Raw genomic sequence first — 24,779 nt, 5'->3', positions numbered from 1 at the left:
TATGGTTATGGACTTTAACAACCTTGCATGAGATTTCTTCAGGAACGATTGCTCTCTGTATGGACAATTTTAGCTTGATCATTTGTATTGAAGTACCGTGACTCTCAGCCAGCAGGAAGTGAAAACCAGATTACAGAGTTCGTGGGCTTGAATCCCTACTCATGCTCTTAACTTTTCCTTTCTTTTTCTATGCTTCTTCACTACTGGTTTGGTTGTGCTTTTGGTTATTCTAAATATCATAGTGTTAAATCTACTTTTCTCCAACTGCTATGACCTAGGATATATTCTGCTGATTTCCAACTTGCTGTAATAATTTGCTTTACATTTCCTTCTGGGGAAAACACAATATTTACATTTGCTTATAATCAAGGTTTGGCAACAACTCAAGAATTTCATTTTGTTTCGTTTTTGTCTTTTCTCCCTGGAGAAGCCTTCTGCTGTCTTCAGGGCATTATTAACTCTCTTTAAAAATCAATTAGATATTAAAATATCTGTCTGCGGGCTTGAGAAATGCCTTAGCAGTTAAACGCTTGCCTGTGAAGCCTAAGGACCCTGGTTCGAGGTTCGATTCCCCCAGGACCCACATTAGCCAGATGCACAAGGGGGCACATGCATTTGGAGTTCGTTTGCAGTGGCTGGAGGCCCTGGCGTGTCCATTCTCTCTGTCTTCCTCTCTCTCTCTCTCCCTCTCTCTCTCTCACACTCTCAAGTAAATAAATAAAGATAAAACAAAAAATGAAATAAAATAAAATATCTATCTGTAGTATTACCTTGAAAATAATTTTTCTGTTTTAAGAGGAAACATTAGCCTATCTAATTCTGCATATAGTACGTATGGAAACCCCATCATTTTATGTGTAATTTCTCTTTTCCTTAATTTAGAAATGCACTCACACAGTAGCATTTATTTTCATTTGGTAAATATACTTTTAAAGAAATTATTTAATCTGTTTATTTGCTTATAGTATATTTGATTTTGTTCTATTATGTTGCTTTCTATATACCTTGTTTTAAATTCTTTATTTTTATAAGTGCTAATAGATTGGTTTCAAAAATCATTATATATGATGTGAATATTTTAATTGAATTGTGTTTTGTTGATAGTTACTGTACTGATAATATGTACTTAAAGTATGAAGTTAGTTACCTCTGTTGTGTTCATGAAGTACATTTGGAAACTAGAGGTCTTGCTCATGGCTACAGCCTCCAATCACCTATGGAGCAGGTAACTGGATTACACATTAAACCACTCCACAATACAGTGGCCTAAACCAATAATACTTTATTATTATATATGAATCTGTGACCCCTGCAGTTGTTTTGTGTATCTTGGCTACTTTAGGCTGGCAATGGACTTCCTGGTACACCTGCATTCAGTCCAACTGAGAGTTTAATCAGCTTTGGTAACATTGCAGCACTTGACTCAGTGGGGCCGAGTGTGGGATCACCTTTCCACGTGTTGTAGCCAGTGTGCTTGTTCACACAGCAATAGTGCAGTGAAAGCGTGCATGGCCTGTGGGAACCATGTTTGGACCTGGCAGAATACATCCACCACAGCCATTGCTCAAACAAGTGTTGCGGCAATGCAGATCCAAGGATGGGAAAGAATTTCTAGGGAAGAGTAGATAGCTACTGTTTCCCAGCCAGGAGACATTTCTATTTTTACCATTGAAAATTTCCTAAAAAAACCCAATGGTTAAATAAATTTACATTATTATCTTTTGTCATTTTCATTCTCTAACAAGTACATCTTGTTTAATTTTTTAGTGCTTATGAATACTACATTGCATATTTCTGTAAATAACTTTTGGCTATTACTTTAACATCACATTTTAGCTGTGTAAAATGATTCAATATTGAGAAAATTGTTTTCTCTAAGCATTTTAAAGAAAAAAAACTATTTTCTTTATCATATCATTTTCTGATAAGTCAAGTTCCTCCTTTGGAAGTAATTTATTTTTTATTGATGCTTAAAAAAAATTTTTTTTTTAACCTGGAATTCACTATGTATTCTCAGGTTGGCCTTGAACTCACAGTGATCCTTCTACCACTGCCTCCCAAGTTCCCAAGTACTGGGATTAAAGGTGTTATGCACCAATCAGGCCTGACTTCTTTTCTTCTCTTTTAATGATATATTTTCATACATTCTGTTTTTTATTAACACAACAGACCACATCTATCTCAATACTAGTATGTTTCCAACATTATTTATACAGAGTTTCTCATTTAGAGTTTTTCCTTCCTTCAATTATTTGACTTTGGAATTCATATTAGGTATATCTTGGGTCTTTTCATTCTATCCTGAAAATTTCATTGCAATATTTGTTTTTCAGCTATATAGAAAAGATATTCTAAATAATTTCATCAGATTATTTTTATAGTTGTGATATCTTCAAAAATAATTAATTTTTAAAAAACAAAGTAAGACATAATTTTATACCTCAAAAATTATGGGAATTTACAAACTAATTTATAGAATTATAAATACATCTAATCTATAGAATTATATACACATCTGTGAATATATCTATATAAAATAGAATCTCTTTTGTTTTGTAAATGGGACATACAAAATTAGCCCTTGATATCATTAAGTTTTCTAGCCCATGCTTATGATTTTATTAGCATATATATTTAATTTTATTAGTATATATAGATACTAAGAAATATATACATATATTTATTTAAATTAGGATACCAGCATATTCCAGAAATGTGACTATTTAATGTTTCATGATTCTTGCTTAACAGAGATCCTCTTTCGGTCCTTGTCAATCTCTCTCACTTGGTTTTCCTGATAATTATTTGCTTTTTAAGTTTGTTCATTTTTAAATGATAGCCTCCAAAATCTTGGTGAATACATGATTGTGGCTTCATTTAATATGGTTAATTTTCCCATATCCCTGTATTTTCTAGAAATTGCAATTTAGATGCTGTGAGATTAGGATTTCATGTTTGGAGGTGCAAATCTAATTCAAAGAAGATGATATATATTTTCATCAGCAATGTATGATATGTAGTTATCTATAACTTTTATCCTTTTAAACAGCTACTGGTAACTACTCCTAGATACATTAATTCATTAATAATACTCTATAAATTTTTACATTTTATTCAGACAAGCAGAAGGAAAATACATTCTCAAAGGATCATCCCTAAGAAGCTTATTAATTAGGAAGCAAAAGATTACAACTTTGTAATGAATAAATGGACAGACAGAAACCTAACCAACTGACTGAGATCCACATTAGCAGTAATAAGATACACTAAAGGAGGTGGCTGGAAAGATGGTTAAAAGTACTTGCTTGCAAAGCTGCTGGCCCAGGTTATATTTACCAGTCACCCATGTAAATCCAGAAGACATTGGCACTGCTGATAGCCACACACACACACACACACACACACACACACGCACTACTGAGTCCTGGAGCAAAGGAAGGACATTAGTGAGAAGACCTCTAAGATTGACTGAAGTCTCAATATTAATTGATAATGTTCTACAGGTGCTATTTAGTTTCTTTCATCATGAATATTTAATATGCTAACTGTAGCAGTTATCTACTTATTGCTGGAGATGAAACACCAGACCAGAGGCAGCTTATGAGAGGACAGGGCTTATTTTGGTTTACAGTTTATAGGGGCAATTCCCTCATGACAGAGAAAGCATGGCAGAGCAGTCAGCCAGTGTGTCACATCTTGTCATGGCTGCACGAAGGAAAACTCTTCTAAATGAGCTGGCCTTGAATACCCAGTGGTTTGGACTAATTCACCTCAAGTCTGACCTCAGCAACATACCTCCTCCATCAAAGGTCCACCTCCCCAAGGCTACAACAGCTGGGACTAAATAGGAGGCTTAATCACAAACATTTGAGGCTATGGGAGATCTTTTGCTTTCAAGCCATAACATTACCATTATGGAAAGCTCAGTTGTGTATATATGCATGCTCTCTTTCCAAGTCTAAAATTATCTCAAAATACTAAGTTTTAGAAAAAGCAAAAATCAAACCCATACCACTACCACCACAGGACGGGATGAAAATTTCATGTTTGATTAAATTTCTATTTTCTATTTCTATTTTCTCTTGCATATTATATTTGGTTATTTTTAAAGCCACAAATTACTGTTTTAGACTGTTTTTATTTTGTTAAGATTTTTTTCTCCTTTGTTCTTTGTTTTCTACAGATTTGTCTTTTAGTATTTTTCATGGCAGCTCTTTTAGGCAGTTATTGCTTGTGGTGATTCTCTTTTGTTTCTCATTCTTAGTATTTTACTGCTCTCTGTAGTTTGAAACCTGGGGTGTATGAAGCCTACACTTCTTTCCAAAGTTATAGGAAACAATTGTTCCCCAGATAATACTGAATAGAGAAATTTCTATCCCCCTTTGGCCAGGGTCCTAGAAGGTTCAGTGTTCCTGATTTTTTAATGTAATTTCCCAGGCTTATATTTAAGGACTGTTCTTTGTATTCCTGAGCTTATATCCCTTTTCCCAGCCCTGGAAGAAAAAAATCCAGTGATGGAGGTTCCTAGTACACTCATGGGACTGAGGGATTCTTGACCCTGCTCCTTCTCGGATATGAAGTAAAGTTTAATGTCACATGTAAACTGCAAGCCCAGCCACTACATCCTCAGCCTGTACCGAGTGAACCCAAACCCAAAGGTCTCCATGGCCTCAGCAGTAGATGGAGGTTCTGGATTTAATATGTCCTTGTTCATTTGTGGCACTTCAGGGATTTTCTTTGAGTTTGGTTCAAATAAAAATAAAGAGAGAGAGAGAGAGAGAGGAAGAATAGAAAGAAAGAAAGAAAGAAAGAAAGAAAGAAAGAAAGAAAGAAAGAAAGAAAGGAAGGAAGGAAGGAAGGAAGGAAGGAAGGAAGGAAGGAAGGAAGGAAGTAAGTAAGGAAGAAAAAGAAAAGAAAGAGAAGGGAATGGCAAAAGGAAAGGGAAAAATTAGAAAAGTGAAAATGGAAAAAGGGTAAGGAAAGATAAAAACAAAGTAAGCAAAGGAAAGGAAAATCAGATGCTGTCCATTTATATTTAGGGTTTTCCATCATCTTAGTTTACCATGTTACCAGAAGTCTTTAAAAATATTTGTAATGTGATCCATCTATATTTTATGAAAAATGTAAATTCATTTAACTATATTCATATGATTTTAGAAAAATCTAATTTGATATATTCCACAAAACTATAAAACATTGCTTTCTTCATTTCACTTGCTTTAGTCATTTATATAAGCATGTGTTGAGAAGTAAACTATAATTTTCTTGGAAATTGTTCCCAATATTTAAAATATTTAGTAGAACATGACTTCAGTCAGAAGTGAAGTAAGCTCCAAGGTGCTGGGGTCCTCATTTCCCTTCTACTCTGTAGGTGAAAAGGAATGGTTGATCAATTTCATAATGAAAATTTTCTTCATTCCTATCAAATATTTAAGGGTTTTCTTACCTAATGGAAAGATGATTATCTTTTGTACAACTATACCAGTTAGGAAACGCATCATTTCATTTCATTACAATTAATCATAGTGTGTCACATTTATGCATGTAAGCAGACTTCTCAGGCCTTCCTCTAGTTTATGTGGGCACACGGGTTTGATGGTTTTGAATACCTGAAATAGTTAATGTACCTGCAGATGCCCCTGAGAGACTTCAGCCCACCTCATTATTGACAGGAAAATCAGCTTCCATGTAGCAAGTTCTGGTGAGATTCTGTTGGTTGAATATTAATGGAGTTGAAGACTGTCTTACTAACAAGTTCCTGCCCCACTGGTTCACAGCGTGGGTCTGTGTCTTGTCAGCAACAGGCGAAGAAGTTCAGTGACAGTAGTTTGTTTGGGGTTGGGGATAGCTGTTTGTGGTGTGAATACGTGCAGTGGAAGACTTGAGGGAAAGGAACTGTGCATTTTCTAAATTTTTGCATGAATATTGCATACTTGTCTCAGGAAGCCTTTCTTCTTATCAGTGGAAAAACACATGTCTGTCAGCTACTGCCAAACTCAGTTTAAGAAACAAAAGTAGCCAGTGGGAAAAGATTTTGACTATCACAGAATTGCAATGATAGGGCTCAAAAACTGTTCTCAGTTCAATGTGATGCTGAAAACCGGCCACAAAGGGATTGAGGAGAAGCAATGTTTGTTAGTGAAAGAATGTAGTGATATAAAAATAGTTTGTTCAAATCAACTCAGTAAAATACTGCCTTAAAAGGTATCCAAATTAATAGCCTCTTCTCATTTCTTCATCTAAAGAAAATTAAGCAGTGCAGACACTTAGTAAAATAACTTCGTATTTTTAACTACCTTGGCTCAGGTGCCATAATCTTCAATCAGGGATTTGTGTTGGTAGTTTAGTATAAAGATGCCAACATAAGAAGGCATTTGTATCCCTCCAATTTTTGTCTACAGAGAATTTAACCAGGCTCGCTATATCATTTTCAGCATACCAGCCCATGGGGAAAAAGAACTTGAATCACTTTAGATAGTCAGTGAACTGTTTCTTTGTAACTTGTTGGCCCTGCTACACATAGAACATAATTATTTAAACTCTTGATTTGTCTGTCTTGACCTCTCCAGACAGCCATTTTCTTACAGGGAAATTTTTACTGCTCACTAGAATATGTACACATATTATATTTTACCCTAATGAGAAAGAAAAACGACTCTCTGAACTCACTGGTGGCAGGTATCATTTAATCTAAAAACATTCAGGCTTTGCATTACCTATGTGATAAAAGCAAAACCAATTACTGGCTTGCCTTTCTTTCTTTCTTCTTTTCTCTTTCTTTTTCTCTTGCTGTCTCTCAGTTGCCATACTAAGTAATGGTTGTAATCTATCCTTTGATTCCATTTAAGAGGCATTCTCTGGCTCACCAACATCTTATTTCCTTTTTACCATGTATTCTTGGAAAATTTTTAGAGTACATTTTCCTTATGTTGAGTTGGAATCTTTCTTTCAATCATTTTCATTCTGGTTCCTTAGGCTTCATAGGCAAGTGCCTTAACCACTAAGCAATCTCTCCAGCCCTGCCATGATTTTATTTAATCTCTTCTCTATGTCTTTTGCTTGATCTTTTTCTCCTTCTTCTAATGGCCATGATTTGTACATTTTGGTTCTTTAATGGAATCACATGCACTAGTATGTTGTTTGTACTTTTTTTGTATTTAATGGTATCACATAAAGCTAGTATGTTCTGTTCATACCTTCCTCCATATTGTATTAGTTTTGTACCATGTTCAAATTCATCATTTTATAAAAATCTTTTTATTTGCAGGCAGAGAGTAAAGAAGAGACAGAAAGAATGGGCATGCCAGGGACTCCAACTGCTGCAAACAAACTCCAGATTCATGTATTATTTTGTACATCAGGCTTGACATGTGTACTGGGAAATGGAACCTGGGTTGTAGGCTTTACAAGCAAACATCTTAACTGCTGAGCTATCTCTCCAGCTCTCAAATTCATAAGCCTTGATGTTGATCCATTTATTGGTAAGGCTTCCCAAATAGCTTTTTTAAAATATTTTTTTTCACTTATGCATATTTTCATTTCAATTTTTTGGTATTTCTATCTTTTAATGAATCCATATTGTATATAGTATATTGACATTTTTATTTTAGTTAGCTGTTTATGTTCTCTTTGAATTTATTCAGGAATTAATTTGTGCCCTCTTTGATAAAGCTGAAGGTTCTTATACTCAATTTTTTGAAATTTTATCAGAAATAATTCTCAGTGGACTCCATTAGTGTGGAAGTAGTAATTTTAGGAGCAAGCATGTGGCCTTGAACTTTCATGATTTTGTGTTTCTGCATTGCAATTTGAGTACCTAGGATTATGTTGCTGGCTACATTTTTTTTCTCAATTTTTATTAACATTTTCCATGATTATAAAAAATATCCCATGGTAATACCTTCCCTCACCTCCCAAATGTATATACTATGCTTATCAAACTGCCCAGCAAGCACTTCTCTTAATATTAATACCCTTATATTAACTCTATTCTCACTTTGGGTAGAGAATCTTCTCTTTTCAGATGGCAGTGACCTTGGGATGACTCAGAAGGTATCATAGTGCTGGAAAGAAGTGACTGGAGTACTGAGTAACATCTCGATCACATCTTCCAAGGCTCAGGGTCTAATGCGGAAGAGGTGGTGGAAAGAATGTAAGAGCCAAAGGAAGGGTAGGACTCCTTACAGCTGGCTACATTTTTAAAAAATCATTTCTATCCTTTCAGTTTAAGTGTTTGTAATGTTAAAGTGGGACTACCTAATAGTAGGGTGTCATTTATCTCTATTGGACTGTAAGGTATAGCAAAATTCTGAAGAAAATACCCCATGTGCTCAGAGCTTCAAACATTCTCCAGCAACATTCTTAGAATGCCGGCTAGAAACAAAGGCAACCACAATGATGGGCAGGCCCCCTGTACATCGTTATATAGTAATAGCCTCTTGAAAATAATCTCATGTTAACTTCAATAATTTGTAAGGGGCAAAGGAACAGAGATAGTATGATGTCTACTAAGATGTTAGTTACTAAGGATAGAGATGTAAAGAAAATAGAGTAAGACTAATGATTAGTTTTAGAATTATAGAGAAAATACATGCAGGAAAAGTAAAAGAGAAGGAAGGAATAAAAATTATCAGTGGAGGTAATAATGCAGTTCAAACTAAAGGCAGAATGGATGGAGAAAGCGAAAGAAAAGTTGCCAGGGATGTGAATGGATAACCTAAAAGAACAAACACTTGTAAGACAGGATGATGCTCAGCTCGAGGTTAGTACACCTTTAAAATTGCAAAAGGAGAAGGAAACAGGCAAAGACAATGCTAGTAAACTAAGCTGAAATTAGATACTAAATAGAGGAAGCTCTAGCAAGGCTTCTGTTTAAGACTCACCTGATCATCTCTGCTGATAGAATTCCTTCACATCTAATACATATCATATTATTCGAACCCCTTTCTTGCATTATCAATGAATGGCCTTAAGAAAATAAACGTTCTGGCCACAATTCTCTATCATATTTTTTAAAATGGCATTTATTGCCTATCTGTTTTATCTGCATAAAGTGAAAAATAAATGTATCACATGCTGGACCTTGACTTATAACTGCAACATTGTTTTATTAGAAAACATAAAATTTGGAAAGTCTTGAGGTATAAAATATGAGCATTTTATTTACTGATTACATAGACTTCCATATGGAAGAGGACCTATTAACAATGTTATACATGCTAGAAAATTTCCTGTGTTTGTAAATATAAACTTGCTATTAAATAAAAATACAGAAAAATATTTTGTCATTTGAGAATACAAAGCTAAAACTAAGTAAATGGTAATGTCTAATTTTCTTTTAATTGTGTTAGTATATTAGTTACTTTCCTTGTTCCTAAAACAAAATTTCTGACAAGAAATTACTTAAAGGACAACGTCTTCTTTCAGCGTACAGTCTCAAGGCCTATGCCCCCCCCCCCCAGCTCATCATGGCTGGGAAAGCATGGCTGTAGGAGCAGAGAGTATCTGGTCAAGACGCAGCCACAAGAAGCAGTGAGAGAAAAGGAAGTGGAGCCAGGCCTCAAAACCCAAGGGTCTACCCACAGTGGCCCACTTCCTCCTCAACTTTATAAAGGTCCCACAGCCATCTCAAATATTATGACCAGCAAGAGAACACATGTTCAAACATATATGCCTTTGAGGGACAACTCTCATTCAAACTACCACAGAAAGAGTATGCATGCCAGTCAGAACTTTAACTTTTATTTGACTAATTTTAAGGAGTATTTTAAAATGTGACTGTATATGCTTATGTATCAAAGAGGCACATATGAATTCTAAGTGTGTCAAAATGCATTTGCTTTCCCACAGAAATTGATTTTAGCTGCTTATTAATGCTAATTGTAATTGCTACCTGTAAGATGAAAGTTGGACATTTATAGTACTAACTGAGATATTTATATCATACCCTCAAGTGGCTCAGGGGACCACAGTAGATGAGGTGGCAGAATGTAAGAGCTACAGAATTGGGAGGAGAGATCTGAAATGATGTCTGCCAGACACAAAGTGGTCATAACTCACTGTGGTCATTATTACTGTACTTGATGTGCATATTATTGGGTCTGTCAACAGGTTATCATGGATGTTAAAGTAGGATAAACACTTTAAAAGAGACAAAAATAGGAGAGTAGTGTTTGGGTATGGTTCTGACTGTTTCCCAGCTCCGGCTATGGGTCTAGTACCACTGAGGGGATCAGTTAGCCAGATCAAGAGCAGTTGGTTCCTCACCATGGCTGTGTGCCACTATTGCACTTGTGTGGGCATCACATCAGGTTACTTGTTGCTAATTAGGTTAGACAATGAGTTGCTTGGACAGATATTGGTCATGTCCTCCACATCAATCATGGGGTACAAGAGGGCCTACACCTATCAAACTCTCTATCAAAAAAGTAAGTGTTATCTCAATTTTCCGGGTGCCAACTTACTCTCTGTTGGAGAATCTGCTTCTCTTTTTCAGATAGATGCAGATCCTAAGGAGAGAGCTGCCCCAACATACCTCAAAAGGGGCCCAGCTGAAACTAAGGACAATTGGCGAAACAAGCAAGGGTGATGTTTTCCTGTGAACCGGATACCAGCACAAAGGGCAAGGAGACCAACGCAGAGAAAAATCAACTCCTACCAAATCAGAGAGCCAGAGCCTCAGAGGCCCCAACACCTCATCACTGAAGCAGACCAAAAATGAACCCAACATGGCTCAGGGAAATTTTGCGGAAGAGGGGGCGGAAAGAATGTCAGAGTCACATGTTGGGTCATGATTTGCAGAGACATTTATCATACCAATAACTGTGGGCTAACTCCACAATGCACGACCCATTTACATCAACAAGGAGGGTCCAGTGGGAGGGGGTAGATCATAGATGAGCCTAAACAATGGTACCAAACTCCCTGTATTTGCTGAAAAGAAAACTAATAAATTAAATTTAAAAAAAAGAGACAAAAATAGAAGAGAGAACGGCAGGATTGAAAAGGCAGTTGAATAGAGAGGAATGGAAGAGGGAGAACCAAGGTGGGCAGTGGGAGGTAATTGTTTAAACTTTTAATGAAAATTTTTATTAAAAAATTAGTCACAGATGTACATATTACTATAGTACATGCAAGCAATTATTTTTTTTTTTTAAATTTAGTGATGGCTAAAGAAAAGAAAGTTGAGGGGTTGGAGAGATTGCTTAGTGGGTAAGAACTTGCTTGTGAAACCAAAGGATCCCAGCTCAAGGCTTGATACCCCAGTACCCACATAAGCCAGTTGCAAAAGGTGGAACATGCATCTGAAGTGAATTTGCAATGGCTGGAGGCCCTTGTGCACCCATTTTCACTCTCATTCTCTCTCCCTCTTTCTTTCTCTGTCACTCTCAAATAAATAAACAAAAATTTTTACAAAAAAGGAAATGAAAGCTGAATATTTGAAAGCTGAAAATTACAAATTGAGAATACACAAGGTGGGTAAGCTTTGTTTTAACTTTCATTTTCTTGAGTGCTAACACAAGAACTAAACTTTTATATTCAGTTTACTAGACTTAAAAATGTAAGCTGTATATAATACACTAATGAGTTTATTTGGTCATTTTTGATGTGTGTTGTCTTTATTCCCTCCATATTCAGTCCCTCCTACAGGATTATTTGACAAAACATTTTTCCATCTTGAATTCCTTGAGTTTTAGTCTAATATTTGCTGTTGGACATTCATTTCCATGTAGAATGTTTCTGAACTTAAAAAAACCAGCAAATTCTAACAAAGGCTGGGGCCTGGAGAGATGGCTTAGCAGTTAAGGCACATACCTGCAAAGCCTAAGGACCCAGGTTGGATTCTCCAGGTCCCATGTAAGCCAGGTGCACATGGTGGCACATGCATCTGGTATTCATTCGCAGTGGCTAGAGGCCCTGTCATGCCCATTCTCACTCACTATCTCTTTCTGTCTGTGCTTTATTATTTATTATTTAAATAAATAAATAAATAAAATGAAAAGTGAAAAATTCTTACAAGAAGCATCTTCTTTGACTAATTTTTAACATTATTTTAAAAAATCAAAATATGCAGATTATTTCACTTAACTTTGAAGGCTTAGAACAAAGTGTCAGATGAAGTATACCTGTATTTCTAACAAGTTTATTGGATAGAAAATTAGGCTTAGGAAATGTCCAGTGTATCATTGTTTTGACAACACCTGAGAAAAACAATAATGTATGATGAAAAGCCCAGGCTTTGATCAATACCATGCTTCATTTGCTTCAAAGAATGATGACATAGTGCTGTCATTATGCTTCCTAATGGCACAGCTCTGTATGTAAGAAATGCAGTTGTCCCATCAGAGACAGCACATTATTTTGGATGACATTTTATATTTCCATATCATGCAAGAACATTCTCATTCACACAACAAATATGTTTAGTATTAAATACCATTACTTCTAGCATAATAGAGGTAGGATTTAAACTAATTCTTAATTTAACCTGTACATGTTTTTCTTTATGTAAACAGTAAAATTCTAAATGACTTATGTAAATATGTTCAGATGCAGTACATATATATATTATATATTCAATATGATGAATTGAAAACTACCAACTCAAATATTAAATCTGGTGTTAAAATATTTCAAAATTGGGCTGGAGAGATGGCCTAGCGGTTAAGCGCTTGCCTGTGAAGCCTAAGGACCCCGGTTCAAGGCTCGGTTCCCCAGGTCCCGCGTTAGCCAGATGCACAAGGGGGCGCACGCGTCTGGAGTTCGTTTGCAGAGGCTGGAAGCCCTGGCGCGCCCATTCTCTCTCTCTCCCTCTATCTGTCTTTCTCTCTGTGTCTGTCGTTCTCAAATAAATAAATAAATAAAATAATAAAAAAAAAATTCAAAATTTCCCTTTTTCAGGTTGAAGATGTTTATAACAGAAAAGCAAATATAAATTTAAGTAAACAACTTACATAAACAATTTGAAGGACAAAAATCCTATCAAAAATGTTATAGAAAGAATTGCAGAAGCATTTCTTGTGTATTGGAATAGGTTAATTTTTGTTGAAGAAAAATTGGTCTCATATCTTCCATTTTGAGGCAGATGTTATGAATGATCCTGGAACTTTGACTGTGGGATGATTTCTGTGCTAAGTTTGAGTGTGCCCAATTTTGGTGACAATGTTGGCAGCCAATAAAAAGAATTCACAAGCTTATTGAAGTAGTGCATAGTGCTTAACTTCCAGAGTCAGTGAGCTTGAAAATGCATGGGGAAGTGGACTTTCAAATATATATTCAATATATATATATATATATATATATTAATACAAATATTATAATTCAAATATATGTATATATATTTAACAAAGCGAAATAACTTTTTTTCATAATCACAGATTATTTGGCATTGTGGATCCTTCATTTCCTAGCATCTGAAATTATGATCATGATATCTGGTGCTATATAGGATTGCTTGGAAGATTAGGTAAGAAAGGAATATAAAAAAATCACAAGGATTTAGTGATTAGAACCTCGATACAAGTTTTTTTGTTTCTGGAAGCAAATATCCTATCAGACCCAATTTAGAGAAGGAAAGAGATTATTTGATTCAGTGGCAGGGGGTAGAGCTGATCATGGCAGGAAGACAGGGCCGGCCTGGGCCGGAAGCTGCAGTGCACGCTCAGGCCAGCATGGAGGGGCAGGAGGGAGGACAGTGAGCAGAGCTGAGGTACCACACCTCAAGGCCCGCTGCAAGTGATAAACTTTCTCCAACATGCTTCTACTTTGTAAAGCTTCCATAACTTTCCCAAATAGCACCAGTTTGCTGTGGATGAAGTATCCAAACACATGGGTCTACTTCATCTACCACACCTCCTTATCCCTCCTCTTCCTACCGTGCATGCATAGGTGATATCTGGTTCTCTCTTACTTCTCCCAGCTTGAAATTTCTGAAGCCTGTTCTTGGGCTTATTTCTGATTCTTCTGTAGATTATGATTTCAAAAAAGGGCTGGAGAGATTGCTTAGGAAGCCAAAGGACCCAGGTTCGATTCTCCAGGCCCCACGTAAGCCAAATGCACAAGATAGCACATATATCTGGGATTCGTTTGCAGGGGTTGGAGGCTCTGCACACCCATTCTCTGTCTCTCCCTCTTTATCTCCCTGCCTCTGTCTTTAATTAATGAATTTAAAAACAAAAATTTCAAATAAAAGTGTCACTTATCTTAATAGAGTCACAAGGATTAGTCTATAGGTAAGAAGAGATATTGGTCTCTTGAACTTTCTGCTAAGTAATATCAGATTTCTTCCGACTAAATGCACCTGCTGATAATCATTAGTGCAAACTAGCTGTGTTTACATCTTTAGGATTACTGTAGCTGGTAACAACATTGACATCTCTGGGTTAAGATTACTTTAAATAAATGCCAGTTGTCTAATGAGATAGTGTGTACTTTCCCTACTAATCCTGAAACACAAACCAAATTTAATCTCTTGCTCTGGTTCCAATTCACAAGCTGTGGTACAGGAAAGCTTTGGGTATGACATCCTACTATCGCTCTGTTCTTTGGAATATTGGAAAGGGCAGATAATCTGGCAGGAAAATGAAGTTCCTGTGTATTCTTCACTGGTTTCCATCAAATTCATCACTAACAGGGAAAACCCTTTTAGATCATCGTTTTAGCATCCTGTTCTCTGAGCATAATGGCCAATAATATCTTTATTGGAAACTGCCCTCACCCCCCATGAGTGACCCTCAAAATTGCTCTTTTTAATGTGTCCTTTTTGAAGGATTGGGTGGAAAGGGAAGCAGACCCTCACCTGAGATCTCAATCGCTTCCTCATGTATCTCCCTGCCAGCTGTGTGATTCTGCCATATCATACAGGGCACTGTGGCCTGTGGTCTTGGGAGGTGTTAGAGAACATAGTGTGTGGAAAGCTAGCTGAAGCAGGGGACCCCACCTATGTGGCTGTACAGAGTTCCTTGTCCATGCTGTGATGAGGCTGTCTGGTGATGTAGCTACTTTCAGGTCAGCTATGCTCCTTTAAAGGACCTGTCATGCATGCTCTGGAAGAAAGCCCATTGAACACATTGGTACAAAAGTTGAACTTTGGTGTAATTGTATTTTGTCTTGTCATTGTGCCTTAGCTGTAGGAAATAAATTTTGCTCTCATTCCCTCAGGGAAAAGTTAATGCAGCAATGATACACTTTTGTCTCCTTAGCATCAACTCAAAATTATTAAGAATTTGATGCACTGTGGAGCTCGACTAGTGATAGAGTCCTTTGATTGTGTTTTGCTTTTTTTTTTTTCCAGAAAACCCACTCAAGATGTGCATATTCTTTTCTTTCTTATGCATATGCACATGTGCCCACACAAACCTGTGCACCCACTCATATATGAACATGTATATGCACACAGCACACTATACACACATACATATGCAGAAAAGAATTCTAAATCTTGTTCTTGTTCTCTCAAAAGAGATTATAAACCTATTTCTAGTAGCTGTTTTCTATTGTTGTATTTTATATGATGTTACATGGAATTACGTGAGGGTGAAGTAACTTGTGAAGAAAATTTATGTTCTAGTCTTCCTCTTATCCTCTGGAATTCCTCATTTTTAATTTTGGCTTCAAAAACCTTAAGCATATAGTGTTTTGAAGTTATGAAACTCTCATCCTTACAGTAGAAAAATATAATCTCCAGTGGCATTACATTTTCATTTCTACCCATTAATTTCTCCGTGGTTATTACTTTTCTGACTACTAAACATAATTGCTCTAAATCACCCAGACGCAAGAGTTCAGATATATGTGGATTAGGCAATATTTTCTCAATATCCACAGTTTTATTTCTTTGGATAGTTTTCATAATATTCATTATCATTGATTTATGAATTATATAAATGTATATTAGAGGAATTGTATACTAGTTTATCCTAATTTATGAGGACTTTCAACATCTTGCCCCTCTTCCTTACTAGCTATTGCAGTTACTTTCATGTTACTAGGACAAACATCCGACTAGAAGAAAGGGTTTATTTCAATCATTACATTAGAGTCTGTGTGTGTGTGTGTTGCATGCATTTGTGGGTTTGTATGTGTGTATGTGTGAGGTTTCACATGTGTGTGCCTGTGTGAAGGACAGAGCACAATGCTGAGTACCTTTCCTAATTTCTGTCCTTTTTATTTTGGGGGACAGAGCCTCTCATTGAACCTACAGTTCACCAATTGGGCTAAACTCACTAGCCAGTGAGCCACAGAGATTGTCTGTCTCAACATCCCCAGCACTAGAATTTCAAGCATATGTCACTATGCCCAGACTTTTATGCAAGTTCTAGACATTGGAACTCAGGTCCTTATTCTTGCATAGCAAGAAATTTACCTTCTGAGCCATCTTCTCAGCACAAATTTATGAAAGATATTGCTAACTGAATAGCATGACCCTGGCACTGTTCTTGGTAGTAGAGATACACTCGTAAACAAAATAAAACCTCTTCCTTTGTGGAGTTTCCTTTGAGGCTAAGAAAAAAAGAAAATACATATATTGCTAATGAAGAAGATCACATATCAGTGAAGGTATGATCACTAAGTGGTAATTAGAATAACAAAGGAAAGGAAGGACCAAGGGCAGACAGAGAGGGAAGTAGCTGCTATTTTCACAGAAGGGTACATAATGGATCATTCTGAGTGGATGGAGGAGTCCAGAGTACACTGGAAGGACAGGATCTGCAGGCAAAGCAACAGCACGACATGGTTGTAGGTTGACGAACAGCAAAGGACCAGAGTGATTGAAAGAAAGAAGTGGAAACTCCAAAACGAAGTGGAAAGTGAAAGGGGAATTGTTCAGAGGCCACATTGCCCAGATCTTTTTAGACTAATTTAAATACTGACTGCTCTATAACAATTATCAACCAATTTTGTTCCCCTGAGGTAGGGTCTTGCTCTCTTTCAGAAATGACCCGGAATTAATTCACTCTGCAGTCTCAAGGTGGCCTCAAACTCATGGCAATCCTCCTACCTCTGACTCCTGAGTGCTGGGATTAAAGGCATGTGCCATCACTCCCAGTTTATCCTCAAATTTTAAGGGTTAAAATAACAAGTAGTTCACAAATCTGTGGCTTGGTCTGCTGGTCTTAGCTGTATTTCCTTAGGTGCTGAAGTGAAGTGATAGCTCTGAGGGATGTTGTGGTCCAGAATATTCTCACTCATCCTGAGCATGAGCTAAAACAGCTGCCATCTTGGGCTTCCCAAGTGGTGACAGAAGTACTCTTGAGGAGTGAGAACACAGTCAAGCCTCATGAAATCTAGGTTCAGAACTTGCTTGAGGACCTTTTCATATTTGTATGTATTTATTTTCAAGCAGAGGTAGATAGAAGAAGGACAGAGAGAATGGACATGCCAGGGCCTCCAGATACATGCACCACTTTGTGCAGCTGGCTTTTTTGAGTAATGGGAATTGAACCCAGATCATTAGGCTTTGCAGACAAGTGCCTTAACTGCTGAGCCATCTCTCCAGTCCTCCTTCTGACACCTTCTTATTCTCAAAGGAAGTCACAGTGCCAACTCAGATTCAGAGGTGTGGAAAGTCATTTGTGATCATTTAAAACCCATCTCAAAGGGATGGGATATAGTTTGCTGGTAGACTGTTTGCCTACCATGTGCAAGGTCCTCGGTTCAAACTCTAACCTCACAAAACTATCAATCAATAAATGAAAATAGTATTATAGTATGTCTTGTATATAGAATTGCATTTACAAGTCATGGGAAGTGATGAGAACATTGTGAGTAGAGAAGTGAGGAAGATTTGTTTCTTACAGGCCATGATAGCTGCCCTGTGAAGAATAAATAAGAGACCAATTAAGAATCAATGTTGGGTAATACTCCTGTCATCATTTAAAGCCTTGGAAAGAAGTTTATAGCTCTTTATACAGAGTTGTTAGGGTCATAATCTATGGTTTCCCTCATGGCTTATCTTGTAGTTATGTGGCATAAATCAGGACATAAAACTATAGCTTTCTTTGCCAAAAAAATAAAATGATCTTCCTGTGTTATATATTTATTATATACAAGCCATATTAAATTTCTCCCACTCTCCTGGTAGCTTATCATTTAAAATAAGAGTAACTCAGTTATATAAAAATAAGGCATTTTTTTTCTACTAAGATCTCTAGCTTCATTAAAACGCCCCATGCTAGAAATACTTATTTAAATTATTTTTAAATTTTCCTCCTTTAAATTATTTTAAAATATTTTCCCCTTTAAATTATTAACCGTGGCAGTCTTTGCAATCTTATACACTTTTCATGAGGTGAATGTCATGTGTAGCATCACTGTTCGTAGACTCCCACATTAAACATTGTTGTCACTAATTTCATCTTTATTTTTGTTGTACCATTGTTCCTACTTCTGATAAGAAGGCTAGATATTAGAGGAACTTACTTTTCATAATGAGGGACCATAAGACCAGAAGGAGGGATGGCAAGAAGAGAGGAAAAGAGGAATCTTGAGCCTCTCTGGAGACTGCACCTTACTGTGATGTCTTTAATGGTCAAAAAATCAAAGCCTGCAAACACTTTCCCTTCCCTATAATGTATGTCTGTGGGCAGGATGGAGCTTCAACTATGTTTGGATTTACCATCAGTCCATTTTTTTTTTTTTTTTGGTTAGTCTTTAGGACTCCAAAAATTGGGAGCTTGTACATCTTTTACTTTTTGGCTTTTGTGAAAATGGGTTATCATCACATATTGGATTTTTTCTCAGTCGACACCACAGAAAGCTCAGTGATTGAAATTCTAATTTAAGCATAAACTTTAGTAATGTAATTTGGTTAGGTGGTTAGTTGTTTATTGCAACTCTGGCCACATGGTGCTTAAACAGCAGAGATGAGGCTAGAAGTTAAGAGTCTGGTTCCCTACTAGCTCTTCTTGGCCTGTCTTTGTAGTTCTAGTTTCACTGATTTTTCTTCCCCACAATGCATACCTATGATAACTGTCTTGCTCTTCAGGTTAAATAAAGAAGTCTGCGGATGTTGTGTCTCAATATTACTTCCATATTTTTAATTATAAGACAGCCTTTGTGACTCAGAAGGAAAGGTACACGGGCCATGACAGAGTGGTGACTAGGGGTCTCAGCTGACTGCAGGGGCAGTAGAACAACACCCTCCTTAGTGAGACACACGTGTGAGGGACTCTGAGAGACACCACTAAGAAACTCATGTCAGGACTTGAGATATGCCATAGTAATTATGGTGATTGCCTGCAAAGCCTAAAGACCCTGGTTTGATTCCCCAGTACCCATGTAAGCCATGCACACAATGTGACATGTGTCTGGAGTTCATTTACAATGGCTAGAGACTCTGACATGCCCATTCTCTTTCTTTCTCTCTCCCTCTTTCTCTATCTCAAATAAATAAGTAATTCAAAAACAATAAAATTTAAGAAGAAGAAACTCATGATGATCCCACCCGTCACAACTTCTTCCTTCTATCTACTGGGAAGAGCTACACCCCTCAGGCCCTGTATTAATAAGCTGTAAAAGCCAATTAAGCCTTCTTCTGCCAGGCAACAAAGCTCAAAGCTGACCAATATCGTCTGAGCTATCTTCTGGAATGTATGTTAGATCCATTGTGTGTATTTAAAGGTTCATAATTAACTTTGAAATGCTTGTCTTGGTTCCGTTGTGTAACTGGTTAGCACGCTGGACTCTGAAATGCTTGTCTATCTTTTTGTTTTAACAAACAAAATTCTAAACAAAATTTTCACACATTCTCCTAGATGTATTTTTATTAGCACTTTCTGCCTCTGACTATTTTGAACTGTGTGTGTTGGTATATGTGTGTATGGAGTGTATGTGGTGTCAGAGAGAGGTCTGGCTTCTTCCTCAAATTCTCTCCTCTTTATTTCACAGAGGCTGGGGCTCTCCTCTGAACAGAGCTCCCAATTCAGCTAGTTTGCCAGCCAACTTGCTGGGGTAGTTCTTGTCTCTGCCTCCTGTGCGCCAGGATTCCTGGCAACTTCCCTGATCACATTTGTGTGAATTTTGTAGATCTAAACATTGGTCCTCACTCTCCCTTTTTTTTTTTTTTTTTTTTCGAGGTAGGGTCTCACTCTAGCCCAGGCTGACCTGGAATTCACTATGTAGTCTCAGGGTAGCCTAGAACTCACGACTATCCTCCTACCTTTGCCTTCCGAGTGCTGGGATTAAAAGTATGCGTCACCGTGCCAGGCTGGTTTTCACTCTTGTCTGGCAAGCACTTTGCCAACTAATCTACTTCCCCAGACTCCCTTGTTTTTGATTTTTTTAAAACATTTTGAGAAAAACCCTACTGTGACTCTGACTGTCACTGGGTAGTTGTTCTGAACCTCTGATTGCAGCCTGTGTTAAGTAGAGCTGCATGCCTCATGCAGTAAATGAGGTGATGCTTTCACTGTTTCCACATTAGCATGTAACATGAACAGTATGTGTATACACACTCATGACTGTCTTTATATTTTTTTCAGAAAAGTCGTAAAATGGTGCTCAACGGCCCATCATTTTCCAGAAAGAGGAGTCATTGCTCCCAGAGATGCAGTCAACGTGAAAAAAGCGTTTGTCACTTCATTGAAATTCATATGCCTGTATGAATACTGTCAATCTTTGTTTGTCTAGCTATAATTGAAGGGACTAATGGTTTGTAAACATCTGTCTCAGAGGATTCTAAGATGTCCTTGGACAATTACTTTCTTTAATTGAACTCCTACTTGGCATCTAATCAAGTTATGCTGCCCTGGGGACTCATTCTGGAGCTTTCATTGACCACTTTCATTACCTTGTCAAGTATGAAACATATTCTGCACTCTATTATCTTGTTCTCATTCGAAGTTATTGGTTATTAAGTCAATTTATATGTGATTACCAGGGTCATGCTTTTACTGTCAGGTCCTCCAATAACTCCTAGATTATCTCTGAGCAAGCAGAGATTTCAATGAGTGTAACAAGGTAAGGGGAATCAAGTTACTTTAACACATGTGTGCTATTAAAGCTCTTCTACATAAATCTTCTGTCTGCCACACAGATTAAGCCTCCTCCAGCTCCCCTGCTTTCTTACAAGCCAATAAAGTTTCATACGTAATCATCTTCACTCTATTTTTATTCCTCCTTCTCATATCATTTGTAAAATCTACCTCTGGTCAGTCAAGCTAAGCTCTGAAGAGTCAGTTCCATGTCTAGATCCCAAGGTTCCAAAGGTGGCAACATGAGATAGCTGGCCACAGATGAATGCCTGGTGGGTGGTGTGCACTGAAAAGGAGGGCACTAATCCTAAAGATGAGGAGAAAGAAGGGGAAGTTTCATGATGAGATGCTGCCAGGGGAAGGGAACGTGTGGTATGATCATGGTAGACAATAAGAAAGGGTACAGCTTGAGGCAGACATGGGCCTCAGATACTCCTGGCCATGTGCCAATCCTGAAGTGTGAGAGGAGAGGTGATGGCAGAAAGGTCAGTGAACATGTGAATGGTCCATAGGAGCTCTGTGAGCTTTGCAAAGGGTTCTAAATATTATTCTGGGTTATCTGGGAGTATATCAGTGACAACAAAAATTATGTCTTAAGGTTTCTTCCTTCTTGGAAATTCTGTGATTCACTAATCAAAATGTTATTGTTTGCTCTTAAAATACACTTGCTAAAATTTTACGTGAATGGAATATGTTCTTATTTGCATCTATACTGTTTCTTTCATAGTAAACTCTGTGAAAGACACATACTCAGTGGGGGAGTTTACCAAAAGAAAAAAAAAGGGAGTTGCTGGATCTGAGGCTTAGAGCAGAAAAGCCCAAAGTGTCTCAACACATATGCTTAAGATTTCTGCTGACATTCAAAGAAGAGTAAGAGAGCAGAAAAGGAGAGATGTTGGATTTTTAAGTCAGAACTCACAAAAGTGGGCAGGCTTATCAGTGTGGGTCTGTGAATGATGTACTGAAGAAGGGGCTTCTGCAGGTTTAAGCACATTATCTTATTAAGGGGATAGCTATTCCTTCCACCTCCTGAGCATCTCTTGACCAGGTGAGTGACAGGATCTCAGGGCCAGAGACTTTGTTGCTCTGGCTGGTGAGGAGGAAGTGTGTCCCTCCTTTGTAATGTTAGCAGGAAACAGGAGGTGGGGTCCTTCCTTTAGTGGCCACTAAGCCTAAACTCAGCTACCCACAGTAACATCTGCAGTCTGCTGTTTCATCCCCACACTGCCAGAGCTACACCAAACATCAAGTGGGTGAATGGATGCTGTGGTGACCCTAGTCTGATCAATGTCACACTTCTTGCCATAGCCTCAGGCTTAAGTTAAAGGCCTGAATGAAAAACATATTTTCCTTCACTTATTTTCTGAGAAAGTACTGTCAAGAGAGTCTATGACACAGACTGCCCCTGGGGACACAATGTTAGACATTCCCTCATGGATTTATTCTGTTCCCCTTTCCTTTTTCCACCATTATCCCAGAGATTCAAAAGAATCAAGGAAATTAGAAGACAGTTCGCCAAAATGAAAAAAAAAAAAAATAGAAATAATTTGTAAGAATGTAGACTCTTGCTCAATGTTTAATTGTTCTTTATATTATTTCTCTTCTTATTGTTACCACAATAATAATCTATGGAGTGTAAAGAACACAGGATGTTGTCCTGGGCTAGATGTTTTTGTCTTTCCAAAGTCATAGGTTGAAATACAACACCCAACTTGATGGGGTTTGAAGGTGGGCTTTTAGATGTTGTATTAATTAGGCTTCCCTAGAAGAACAGAACTGAGAATAAATTGTATTAAAAGGGGGATTTATTGAATTAGCTTACAGCAGTCAAACCATGGTTCTTTTCAGGCCAGAGAGTCAAGGGACCCAGTAGTTGTTCAGTCCACATGGCTGGAGGCCTCAGCAGTCCCCATCCAGCCCTGAAGAACTAGAAGCTTCCTGGAGAGCTGCTGGTCTTCAATCTATGCTGGAAGGCAGAGGAAACATGGCTGCAGTGCCCAGGAAGGCTAGATGTACATGATGGATGAGCCTATAGGGGAAGGAGCTCACCAGCTAGCAGCATAGATAGCCAAAGTGGGGTGGGAAGGAGTGTCTCCTCTCAGAACATCCTTAGGTACAGCCCACCACCAGGAGGGTCAGTCACCCACTCTAGGGAAGGGCTCACTTTGGAGGAAGAAACTCCTCCTTTAGTCTATCCTTCCTGGAAGCAGCTTCAGAGACCTGCCAAACAGGAATGTCTCTGACTTTCTAATCCTATGAAGTGGCTTTCCACAGAGACAATGGTAGTCACTTTATCTCTTCCTGAACTGGTGGGTACAATGAGAAGAATGGCATTTCCATCCTGGAGATAAAGGTCCTCTGACACACTTACTTACTTCTCCACCTCCAGAATGGTAAGGAATAGGTGTTTTATATACTGTATTCTGTTTTAGTAGCCTGAACATATTAGAATAGTATGGGCTTGTTTGTTGTTAATAGACATATCTCTCTGAACACCTGGTCTTTCTTTCTCTAACTTTTCCAATACACTTGAACTCAATGGGAGGGCACCCGGCTTTGTTAGGGGTTCAGAAGATGCTGGTTAAACATCCTTCTGTATATTTTCCATGATAACATTGGCAAATTCAAGGAAGTAAGCTGATAAGAGGAGGTTGTGTTGGGCCATCGAGGCCATCATATGTTCCTAGGCCAACAGAACACATAGAAATACCTGGTATGCCTACACTGTGCTGCCCAGTAAGAAAAAGACAGCACTACTACATAAACAAACGACTACCAATACAAGCTTACTCTCTTATTTTACTTGTTTTCAGAAGTCTTGTGATAAGCTTGAGAGGACTATGTCCTTTTCATAGAAGAAAATCAAGGCTGAGAGAGCCCCCTGATTAAAGATCATACCACTAATGATCAAGCTGGGAATATGAATCAAGGCATATTCAAATTCTGAATATCAAACCTTCTCTACAGGGCAGAGTGATGCTGTTAATTATAAAATAGGACAACACTGTCCTCTGGTCTAACCATAAAGAGGTAAAAAGCAGTGATTGGTTTAAGGAGCCTAAGAATAAATACCAGCAAAAAACTGTGCCCAGCAGTTATGCTCAGAACTCAAATTATAAAAGGTTAAGCTGACCAACAGCACCTTAGGTAGACAAAATGGCCTGAAGTCCACCAAGCCTATGAAAACATTAGCTTTAACACTGGAAAACAAATATAATTGTCTTAACTAGCGACATTGTATGTTCTAAATGTTTTCAGTGATCATATATGTAAAGGCACATCCTCGCCTTTCACAACTGTAAGAGTCCTGGACCTACAGCTTTGCACTAGCACACTCCTCTGCCCCTGGGCATGCTCAGGCTAGCTCTGGAATTCTGGAACCACCTCTTATTATGGTAATTGGTACACCTGGGCTGAGAAGCAGGCTACCACTTCCCCCAGCCCTCACCTCAGTCACATCTTGAAGGTCCTTTCCTTTCAGGGCACTTTCCCCTCCTCTTCCTCTCATCACACTTAGCCTTCCCCATACCATCTTCTAAAGCTGCTTGCCCTCTTCTCCTCTTGCTTCTCTCTTTTATAAGTGTCCCTCTTTCCTAATGGCTTTGGTTTATACCAGTTTTCCTGGTGTTACAAATAAAAGTCTTAGACCCAAGAAACACTTTGTCTTGGTTTCTTTATCTTTAATGGAGACAATAACTATCTCCATTCTACTCACCTACTGATCGTATAAATCTGATAGAGAAAAGGAAATCAGAACTTTCACAGAAATCTGCCTCACCTGGAGTGCTTCCTCTTCTCTTAGTGAGA

This window comes from Jaculus jaculus, chromosome 12 (genome assembly GCF_020740685.1).
Source record: "Jaculus jaculus isolate mJacJac1 chromosome 12, mJacJac1.mat.Y.cur, whole genome shotgun sequence".
In the NCBI taxonomy this organism is placed as follows: domain Eukaryota; kingdom Metazoa; phylum Chordata; class Mammalia; order Rodentia; family Dipodidae; genus Jaculus; species Jaculus jaculus.
Note: the sequence above shows the minus strand (reverse complement) of the source record.